The sequence below is a fragment of the Hemiscyllium ocellatum genome, chromosome 26 (genome assembly GCF_020745735.1).
Source record: "Hemiscyllium ocellatum isolate sHemOce1 chromosome 26, sHemOce1.pat.X.cur, whole genome shotgun sequence".
Taxonomy (NCBI): Eukaryota; Metazoa; Chordata; class Chondrichthyes; order Orectolobiformes; family Hemiscylliidae; genus Hemiscyllium; species Hemiscyllium ocellatum.
In genome coordinates, this window is record NC_083426.1 from 14,563,209 (window position 1) to 14,572,693 (window position 9,485).

Below are 9,485 nucleotides of genomic sequence, written 5' to 3' on the forward strand. Positions count from 1 at the left end.
CTACAATTGTCAACTGTAAAGATTCTAACAATCACACACACACATAAATATAACATACTTGAAGTCCTATATCTACACATAATTTGTCCAGAGTTTAGCTTTGTATTTTCACAGTTTTGTTAGATTTTTCAATTGTTGTACATTCCTGCTCCTACTTTTCTCTTGACAATGGTATCTGTCTATGTAAAGATGTCACACCGCAATTGCACCCTCTTTTCAATAAGGGAGTTGTAACACCTTCATTTCTCACCTTCTAGCTCCTCATCATGTCCTGCAGAGAAACACCTATACAGTGATCGGCAATACTTCTCCACTTCCCAAATTGTGGTAAGTTTAGGAAGTTATCAAAACAAAAGAAAATAAAATCAAAGTACCACAATGACATACATGCGCAATAACTTTGAAACAGGACTGACTGACATCTGTGTACCTTGGATCTGTAACCCTGCACCCTCTGCTTTTCAACAGAGGATTGCACTCGATCTCAGTACAGCAATTAATTTTGTAAGTTAATAAATTAGCCCTGTTTCTAGACACACGATATAGAATTTTCTAGGAATCTACTGCAGGTGATTTCCCAACCAAATTGGGAATGTACTGTCATCCATTCTTCCCATTTGAATACCACAATACAAAACAAATGTTACAATTCCACCATCATTGTCTGTCAGTGTGCACTCTTTAGCACCAACTTACAAGACCAATACCAAGTAAAACCCTTCAGTAAAATGTCACCAGTAACCTGTTACTAATGCAGTCATCACTAATGCTTGAGGCCCTTCGGTGTTTGTGGAGTTACTTCTTGAAGTGGGACAGAGCAATAATAAATCTGTAGCTCAGCGCCATTGGCAGGTGGGGTTGCAGAGAAATACAACATAACTTCTCTCATTTAAAATCACAAATATTGTTAAATAATCTTGTGACTTTAATCTAATCTCAGAAGTCAAAGATCAGCTATAAACCCCTTGAGTTTTACTTTCACACTTTATTACTTAAACCCAACTCTGTAATTCAATTACAGCCTTCTGAGCACGTGTTGGCCCCATAAACCTGCAACATTTATGGCCTTATGACATTGGATCAGTACTCCTGTTGTGTTGTGTGGGTGCATAGCTCAGTAGCAATCCAGCAATGTACCAAACTGTGTAACAAAAACTAATAAGCAACATTCCCTTCTCAGATGTGTGTGATGATGCTACACTTAAAGGGGCCACACACAGCAAGGAACAGTTAAAGGGAAAGTCTCTCCCTCCTCGCCCTGATTGCAAAGCTGCCTCTGTTCCCCTCTCCAGTCTTTCCTCCTTCTAACTGCCCCTTCATGAAGGCCCATATCAAAGGACAGTGCAGTGTGTTGACTGAGCCCTGTAGAATCTGGTCAAACTATTTTCAGCTTCCTCTTGCGTTTCCATCAACAACTTCCCTCAAACTGTGAATTGCAAATTATTTCATTTACTGAACTCACATTGCATTGCACCAGATGGCACTTTAACTAACGAGCTAACTATTTATATGTACAATGCCTGTTATAATGTTGGTCATATTTACTTGGGCATGTTTCCCCGTGGGAATTTGGTTAAGGAAATTTATCAATTTCAATTTACTTAATTTTAAAATTCTCATCCTTGTTTTCAAACCCCTCCCTGGCCTCCTAATTCTATATTCTACGACCCTATAGGCTTCAAGATTCCTGTGCTTTTCCAGTTCTGGCCTTCAGTGGGTCCCCAATTCAAATTGTTTCATGATTGGCCACTATGCTTGGTCCCCAACTTCTGGAATGCCTTCCTAACATCTGTCTATCCCTTGATTCACTTACATCTTTGAGATGCTCCCTATCTCTTTGAACATTTGTTCATCTGCCCTAATATTTCCTAATATCATCTGCAAGCAGACTTTGTTGGCGATGCTCCTGTGAGGTAGCTTGAAATATTTAACAAAATGAAAGGTGCTAGTTAAATACAAGATTTTGTTGAATTTTCCAGAGTATGACAGGGTATGGGCGGCACGGTGGCACAGTTGCCTCACAGCGCCAGAGACTTGGGTTCAATTCCCGCCTCAGGCGACTGACTGTGTGGAGTTTGCACATTCTCCCCGTGTCTGCGTGGGTCTCCTCTGGGTGTTCTGGTTTCCTCCCACAGTCCAAAAATGTGCAGGTTAGGTGAATTGGCTATGCTAAATTGCCTGTAATGGTGGGTGAAATGTAGGGTAATGGGTCTGGGTGAGTTGCGGGTCGGTGTGGACTTGTTGAGCTGAAGGGCCTGTAAGTAATCTAATCTACATAGATGCCCAAGTGCTGAATTGGTCAGTCGTATCAGTGTTTTATCTCTCTCTCTTCCCCTCTCTTATCGCTCTCTTGGACACCATCTTGAATGCTTACATTTGCCTCATGTGGTATTGGGCCATCCACGAATTGGCCTGTACACCCCCATCAGAAGGTCAGCTGAGGAGATGGTCCACAGGAAAGCCTGAATCTCAACCAAAGACGAGGTAATGTGAAGAAGCACATTTGGATAAGTTCAAAGTGCAATTAGAAGAATAAACCAGCTCTGTTGGATACTCAGACCATTCTCGTTTACTGTCAGATGGCAAGGAGGACAGATCGTCATGTACAGTGCAATCAAATTGTTCACACTGTCCATTGTGCACTAGGTGACAGGGGCTAGTGTGACCCTTAGCAATGCCATATACCCTGCAGAGCTCCTGTAGGAGCTTGCTTTGAAGTTGTGCCCCTGATCACTGAGAATCTGACATAAAACACTGAAACGGACAGACCAATCACACACACTAACACTCTGACTGTGGATGAAACCTTTAGGTCATGGATGGGAGTGGCCAATGTGAACTTGGTGAAGACATTGTGAATACAAGAACACACTCAGTTCCTTTACTACTGGGATAAAAGATCACAACATCCATTACAAAGACATCTGGACATCACTTGGTGACCAGGAATCTCATGCAGGGCTCAAGTCATTTCCCTGCTTCGTTCAAAGTAGACCCTTCACAATTCTGGCAGTAATCATCAATAGCAGCAGCCAGTTTTAGGCCAGTAATACCAGCCTATGACCAAAGCAGACATTTCTAATGTCACTTGGTGTCTTACTTGATGATCAATGGCTTGCTGAACACCTGAGGCTCTCAGGAAGGATGACTTGCTCTCTCTCTCTCTATCTCTCCCTCCCTCCTTCCCTCCCATTGTCATGAATCAGTTGATGGAGCACTCCAGCTTCTTCCCTGATCCTCTACCAGCACCTCAATAGTTTCCGTGCCAATTGGAGTTCCTCATCGAGAGTTGGTGGATGTTGGGCCATCCAGTAATGGTGCTGTACACTGACGCCTGTGTCTCACGGCAGAAGGTCTCTGAGGTCCTCTATCGAGCTAGGTAGCAAAGGTGAAGGCTTCCCCAACTGACCTTTTTCTGTCCTGGTTTGGATCACACTTATTGGTGGCACGAGCTGAATCATGGTGGAATGCTGCCTTTGACCTGGGATTTGGCTCTGGCCATGGCATCAGCCTTAAAGCCCTCCAGCTGGGCAGGGTTAGGATCCATTCTGTGTATGGTTTAATTTGATGTGATTTACCACTGTCATGTGTACTAAGGTACAATGAAAAATGTTGTCTTATGTGCTTTACAGGTATACCATGCCCCCAAGTGCATCAGGGTAACAGAACAGAGTGCACGATACAATGTTAAAGCTGCCAAGAAGATGCACAGAGAGATCAACATTAACATTAAAGAGGTCCATTCAAAAGTCTGTTGACGGAGCAGAAGAATTTGTTCTTTAATCTGTTTGTACGCGTACACAAACTTTTATATCTTCTGCCCAATGGAAGAGAGTGGTCGTTCTTCCCACAGAGGCTATCAGAATTTGTCTTACAATTGCCTGAATTGTACTGGATTTGGAATCAAAACCTTGGCAGCTGTTTGAAAGTAACTAACAGGGTTGTTTTCAGTAAACACCTCAAACTCTATGCTCATCAGAATGTTTCTGAATTTCAGGGAAATAGTCTGGCTCAAAGCTAGCAATTCAACTTGCATTCTGGAGTAATTCTCCATATTCTTCTTGTTCAGCTTCAGATGCAGACAGGAATTAGGGATAATCACTTTTTTCCATGTTTGATCCTATGGCAGCTCCATGTGTAGGCGAAGGAAACAGTCAAAGAGTTAACATTGCTGCCTCACAGCAACAGGACCCATGTTCAATTCCAGCTTTGGTGAACATGTCTGCATGGGTTTCCTCCAGGTGCTCAGATTTCCTCCCACAGTCCAAAGGTGTGCACATTAGGTGGATTGGTCATGCTAAACTGCCCCGCAGTGTCCAGAGTTGTTCGGGATAGATGGATTAGCCATGGGAAATGCAGGGTTATGAGGGTAGATGGGGGACTGGGTCTGGGTGGGATGCTCTTTGGAAGATCAATGCAGAATCGATGGACCAAATGGCCACTTGCTGCACTGTATGAATTTGCTGAATCATTTCTATGAAAATATAGCAGATGCTGGAAATCTGAACTAAACATGGAACATACTGGAGAAACTCAGCAGATCTGGCAACATCTGAGAAGAGTTACTATTTTGAGTCCATATAACTGCTTCTTTGAACACAGAAGGTTAACTCTGTTTCTCTTTCCATAGATGCTGCCAGACCTGTTGTGTTTTCTCAGCATTATCCATCCTTATTCCAAAGAAACCAATGGTGGTTGCCAGTATGAAAGGAAGTTGAAAATCTGGGTAGCCAAGAGCTGGTCATGGGACATGTTCCTGTTTGGGGCTGCAAAAGGAGCATTTGCACTTTGGGTTCAAATTCCTGTGATACGATCTGACATTTCACACTTGGACATCCCTTTCCCAACCGCCCCTGCAGCATTCTCCGAATTCCTTAGCAAATTATGGAAAGGGATGACCAACTGTGCACCACCTTGCACAGACATCCTTCAGTAACCAGACAGAGCAAGGAATCCACACAGTTTCCTCTACGACTTAGCTCAGGCTCACTTCTCTACTGCTTGGATTTTCTCATCATCAGGAGCAATGCCTTCCTTGATAACAAAGTGCCACAGAGACTGTATTTTAGTCTAGACAAGTTGGCACTTTCTGGTTTGACTTTCAAGGTAAACTATGATAAGTGGGCTAACTGTCCCCATGACTTGTCCGGACTTGTCCTACCTGCCTATCTCCTTTTCCACCTATTCACTCCACCCTCTCCTCCCTGACCTATCACCTTCACCTCCTCCCCCACTCACCCATTGTACTCTATGCTACTTTCTCCCTACCCCCACCCTCCCCAAGCTTATCTCTCCACGCTTCAGGCTCACTGCCTTTATTCCTGATGAAGGACTTTTGCCCAAAACGTCGATTTTGCTGCTTGTTGGATGCTGCCTGAACTGCTGTGCTCTTCCAGCACCACTGATCCAGAATAAGACAATGTCTTGTCTTGTGTGGGTCTCCTTAAATGTAGAGATGAGTGCATTATTCAGATACACCAAGATGGACTGACAATTAAAGTCGACAAAAACTTTATCCATCACATACATGACGTTGGCAGTAGAATTACAGAACCCAAATGATGTTCTCATGCATTTTTAAAAATCTCTCAGGTGCCTGTTCAGAATGCAATCTTATCAATGTCTTGTTCAGCGATGCATAGCTGATTATAACCATGGGCAAAATTGATATTGTAGAAATACTTTGCACTTTTGAGAACTTGCGATGCTTCCCAATTCTAGGATGAGGTTAAACCCTCCAATGAGTCTTTGCATTGAGTGCCTGATAATGGACACAGATCTTCAGTTTTCTATCCTTCTTCCTCACCAGTACTGTATGGAACGCAAACAGAACTTTTCACCCTCAGGTGACACCTCACTTGAATGACTTCTCCAAGTCATCACATATTTTTCCTATTGACGGGGTGAGACCCTGTGGTAAGGGATCTTAACTGGATGGTCATCTCTAGTTATGATCCTGTGGCTTACCAGGTCACAACTGTCAATGTCATCATCACTATCTTCACTGAAAATCACCCTGTATTCGGTGACAGTAGAAACAAGCTGCCACGTCTGAGCCTTCTCCAACTTAAGGATGTCCATCTTTTTAATAAGGTTAGAGATACCTCCTCTGCTCAGTTTTTGACGGTGGCAGGTCTCAAGTTACCTGTGGGCATTTTTTTTTGGTTATTTATGGGATGTTGGTGCTGCCGGCTAGGCTGGCTATTGCCCACCCCTAATTGCCCAGAGGGCAGATCAGAGTCAATCACATTGCTGTGAGTCTAGAGTCACATATAGGCCAGACCAAATAAGGATGACAGTTTCCTTCCCTAAAGGACATTAGTAAACCAGATGGATTTTTTCTGACAATCATTAGTGGCCATCAGATACTTATTCTACATTTTCTTTTATTGAATTCAAACTTCACCATCTTCCATGGTGGGATTAGAACCCTACTCCCAGAACTTTGCCCAGCTTTCTGGATTAAAAGTCTAACCATGATACCAGACATCCATCACCTCCCTTCCTTTGCTGGAGGGAAACATATGTTGTCACCTTTCTTCATGATAGCCTACCTTTTCCTCCCACAGTGATCAGTGCGTTTCCCAGAGTTACACCAACTCCGCTACATGTATTACTCTTACAAGACCTACTGTTGACCAGTTAGAGTCAGTTAGCATGAGTTTTCAAGAACAATGATGATATGGGTTGGTAAAAGAACAGCCTTATTCCGTACTCCTCAAACTGTTCCTGTATAGGTTGATACACCTTGAGTGTATGGAGCAAGCTCAAAGCCACCTGTTCTCTATCTATGAACCTTGTGAAGTGCTGCTCAGAGAAGTCATCATTTTCCAAGCTTTCCAAGACACCTGGATATGTTTGACCCCAATATTTTCAATATCCTTCCTTTCACTGGAGTATCCATCAGGCCATAAGCAATCAGAAACTGCATGCCATGAACAATGTGATTGGGTATGTTTGGGGAGAGCTCAATGTGGCCATGATAGGCCACAGTGGCCACACTCTCAGCATTTCATTAATAGTTAAACTAAAGTCAAATGCCTCCACCAATCATCTTGGACCTCGTAAAAAATCCCCATATGGATTCCCTTGATCCTTGATTTGCTGAATAGAACCAATAGTATCTCAGAACTAGAGGAGGCAAGGAGGCAATATTCCTTAACTCAGTCCATTATCTCTTGAAAGGTTTTAGTATCTGATGTCTCAGGAAACATAAGGCTCCCGATAACCGAGTAAACTGTGGCTCCACGCGTTGTCAGGAGAATTACTAGTGGTTTTTCATCTGCCTCAATGTTCATTTTTCTGGAAGAAATAATATGCTTTTTCCACATACTGGACACAATCTTCAACTTCAGGATCAAATGATGCAAAACTTCCCAAATAATAGTATTAAAATTTTATCGGTTTCCATGAAATCTCAATTCATTCTTCAAAACCCCAGTGAACGTACTCCTAACCAATCCAATCTCTCTTACCTTGTGAGTCCTGTCATTCTCTGAATCAGTCAGCGTGATATTTAAGTACAGGAATTAACAGGGTCCGGTTGGTCGAGTGTGGAAAGAGGAATCCACGTACGGGTCCAAATTCTTGGAGATAATATGAGTTGCTTTATTACATGACACTGATCCAGCTCTCTTAGAGCCAGCTCTCATAGGGAACCGAGCCTCTGACACTCCAGTCTATATCTGTCAGCCAGGGCTCCCTGATTGGAGCAGATTAACAGCCCTAATCAGGGAACCCATATTCTATAAGGTCCATCTGACTGACCTTGCTACAATCACTACAGTTACATTGATATGGTAGACACTGATACAAAGACTTTGAGGAGCATCTGGATGATAGGCCTCACTCTTCTGAGATCCTAAACTGTTCTTACCACATCATCATGATGGACTGTGCTTCAGGCACTCTTCAATCATGAAGGCAAAGTCAATGTAGACCTAGTTGACCATGGGGCTACTCTTTTATTATATGGAGACAGCTGCTGGTGGTTTGACCTGGGGGTCACGAAACCTCTGGACAGGTGAGAAAGAGAATCCTTCATGGTGACCTCAGCCAGTGCAGAAATTGAACATCGCGTGATGCTACTCTACAATGCAAACCAGCTCTTCAGCCAACTGCGCCAACTGACCCTGACTCTTTTGTAGTAACCCCTTCTATAAAAGATAAGATCAGGTCCTCGGTGTGTCAGCCTAAGCCTATGGATTGCTAGTCCTGTACTTTACCACTACGCCACCAGCTCCTCACACTGCCCAGTGGTATCAGCCCAGATTTCTGTGTCCAAGTGTCTGTGGAGGGCAGGGGTGGGGTTGGGGAGGCGGGGCCTGAATCTACAATCAAGTAACACGGAGACAACAATGATAGTCACTGAGCCTGTATGCATCTAAGAACATGAACACAATTTGGAAAGGCCTTCCAAAATCAGAATCCTCAGAACACAATTCTCGACCTAAGGCATGACTGATCTTGGAGGAACCAAATTTTCAGGGCCCCTTAATTGATCCCAGGAAACACAAAGCTATGTTCTTTTCTGACTGAAGTTTACAACTATCTGAGATTTAACATGGACAGATTCTACTTGAATTGCACTGATATTACAAACAGAACCTTGTTTTTAACTAAAGCTTTAACGTGACAAACGACTACATGAAGGCACATTTTGGTATTGTCAGTTCATGTCAATGCAAGTTTCTGTACAGAGATAATTCAGGGACACAGGCACTGACGTGAAGTTTTAGAATGTAAAATCACAGTCAAGATGGTTAGGCATTAAGTGACAATAGATCCCCTTCATGACTACATCAGTATTGAAAGGGAAATATAAATTAGAACAAATAAAGCACTGCTACCATCACACACTTTCTGTAGTAGTGACAGCTGCTTCAAGTTAAACTTCTTCAAGTTAAATCTCTGGTATACTCACAGTTTGGCTCATTCACATGTAGCTCTGGGCAGGATATGAGGAGACTGTGTGCTCAGTCCAAATCTACAGCAGCAGTTTGAAGTCTGATACCTTCAGATCCATTTTACTTTCTGTTCATCTCATGAGGGTGTAGGGGTGTAGAAAGTCGACAGCTGATATCAACGCTCTGTCAAACAAAGCAGCTGCTCAGACAGAGTGCAAAGCCGGTTTGTTCAGATTCAGATTGTTCTGCCTGACGTAGCAACATGGGTGTTTCCCACCAGAGAGCTGCTGGCACAGTGCAGCAGGGTGGAACAAAACCGTCACTGGTCTCAGTCAGTGAATTAAAGAGAGAGCTCCCTTGAGGTTAAACTGTTACTCTGATTATGCAACCGCTGACAGAACCATACTTACTAAAAGAATTCAGCTGTTTGCGTATCCTCCACCATTCAGTAAGATCAGTAAGCTTAATTTGAATGTGGCTTCATTTCAACTTTCCTGTCTACCCCAATACTCTTTGACAACTATGTCAATCACAAATCTATCTAATACAGCCGATAAAATATTTGATGACCCTGCATGG

At 43.1% G+C, this 9,485-nt stretch overlaps 1 protein-coding gene across 1 annotated transcript in view; it reads right to left on the reverse strand.

The window, feature by feature from the left end:
* The window catches only part of LOC132828153 (ras-related protein Rab-7b-like), a 30,262-nt gene extending 21,101 nt beyond the window's left edge, over positions 1-9,161 (reverse strand). Inside the window, exon 1 of the mRNA XM_060845079.1 lies at positions 8,924-9,161. The gene's annotated coding sequence lies outside the window, so the exon portion shown is untranslated. The remainder of the gene's footprint in view (positions 1-8,923) is intronic.
* Between the last annotated feature and the right edge of the window lie 324 nt (positions 9,162-9,485).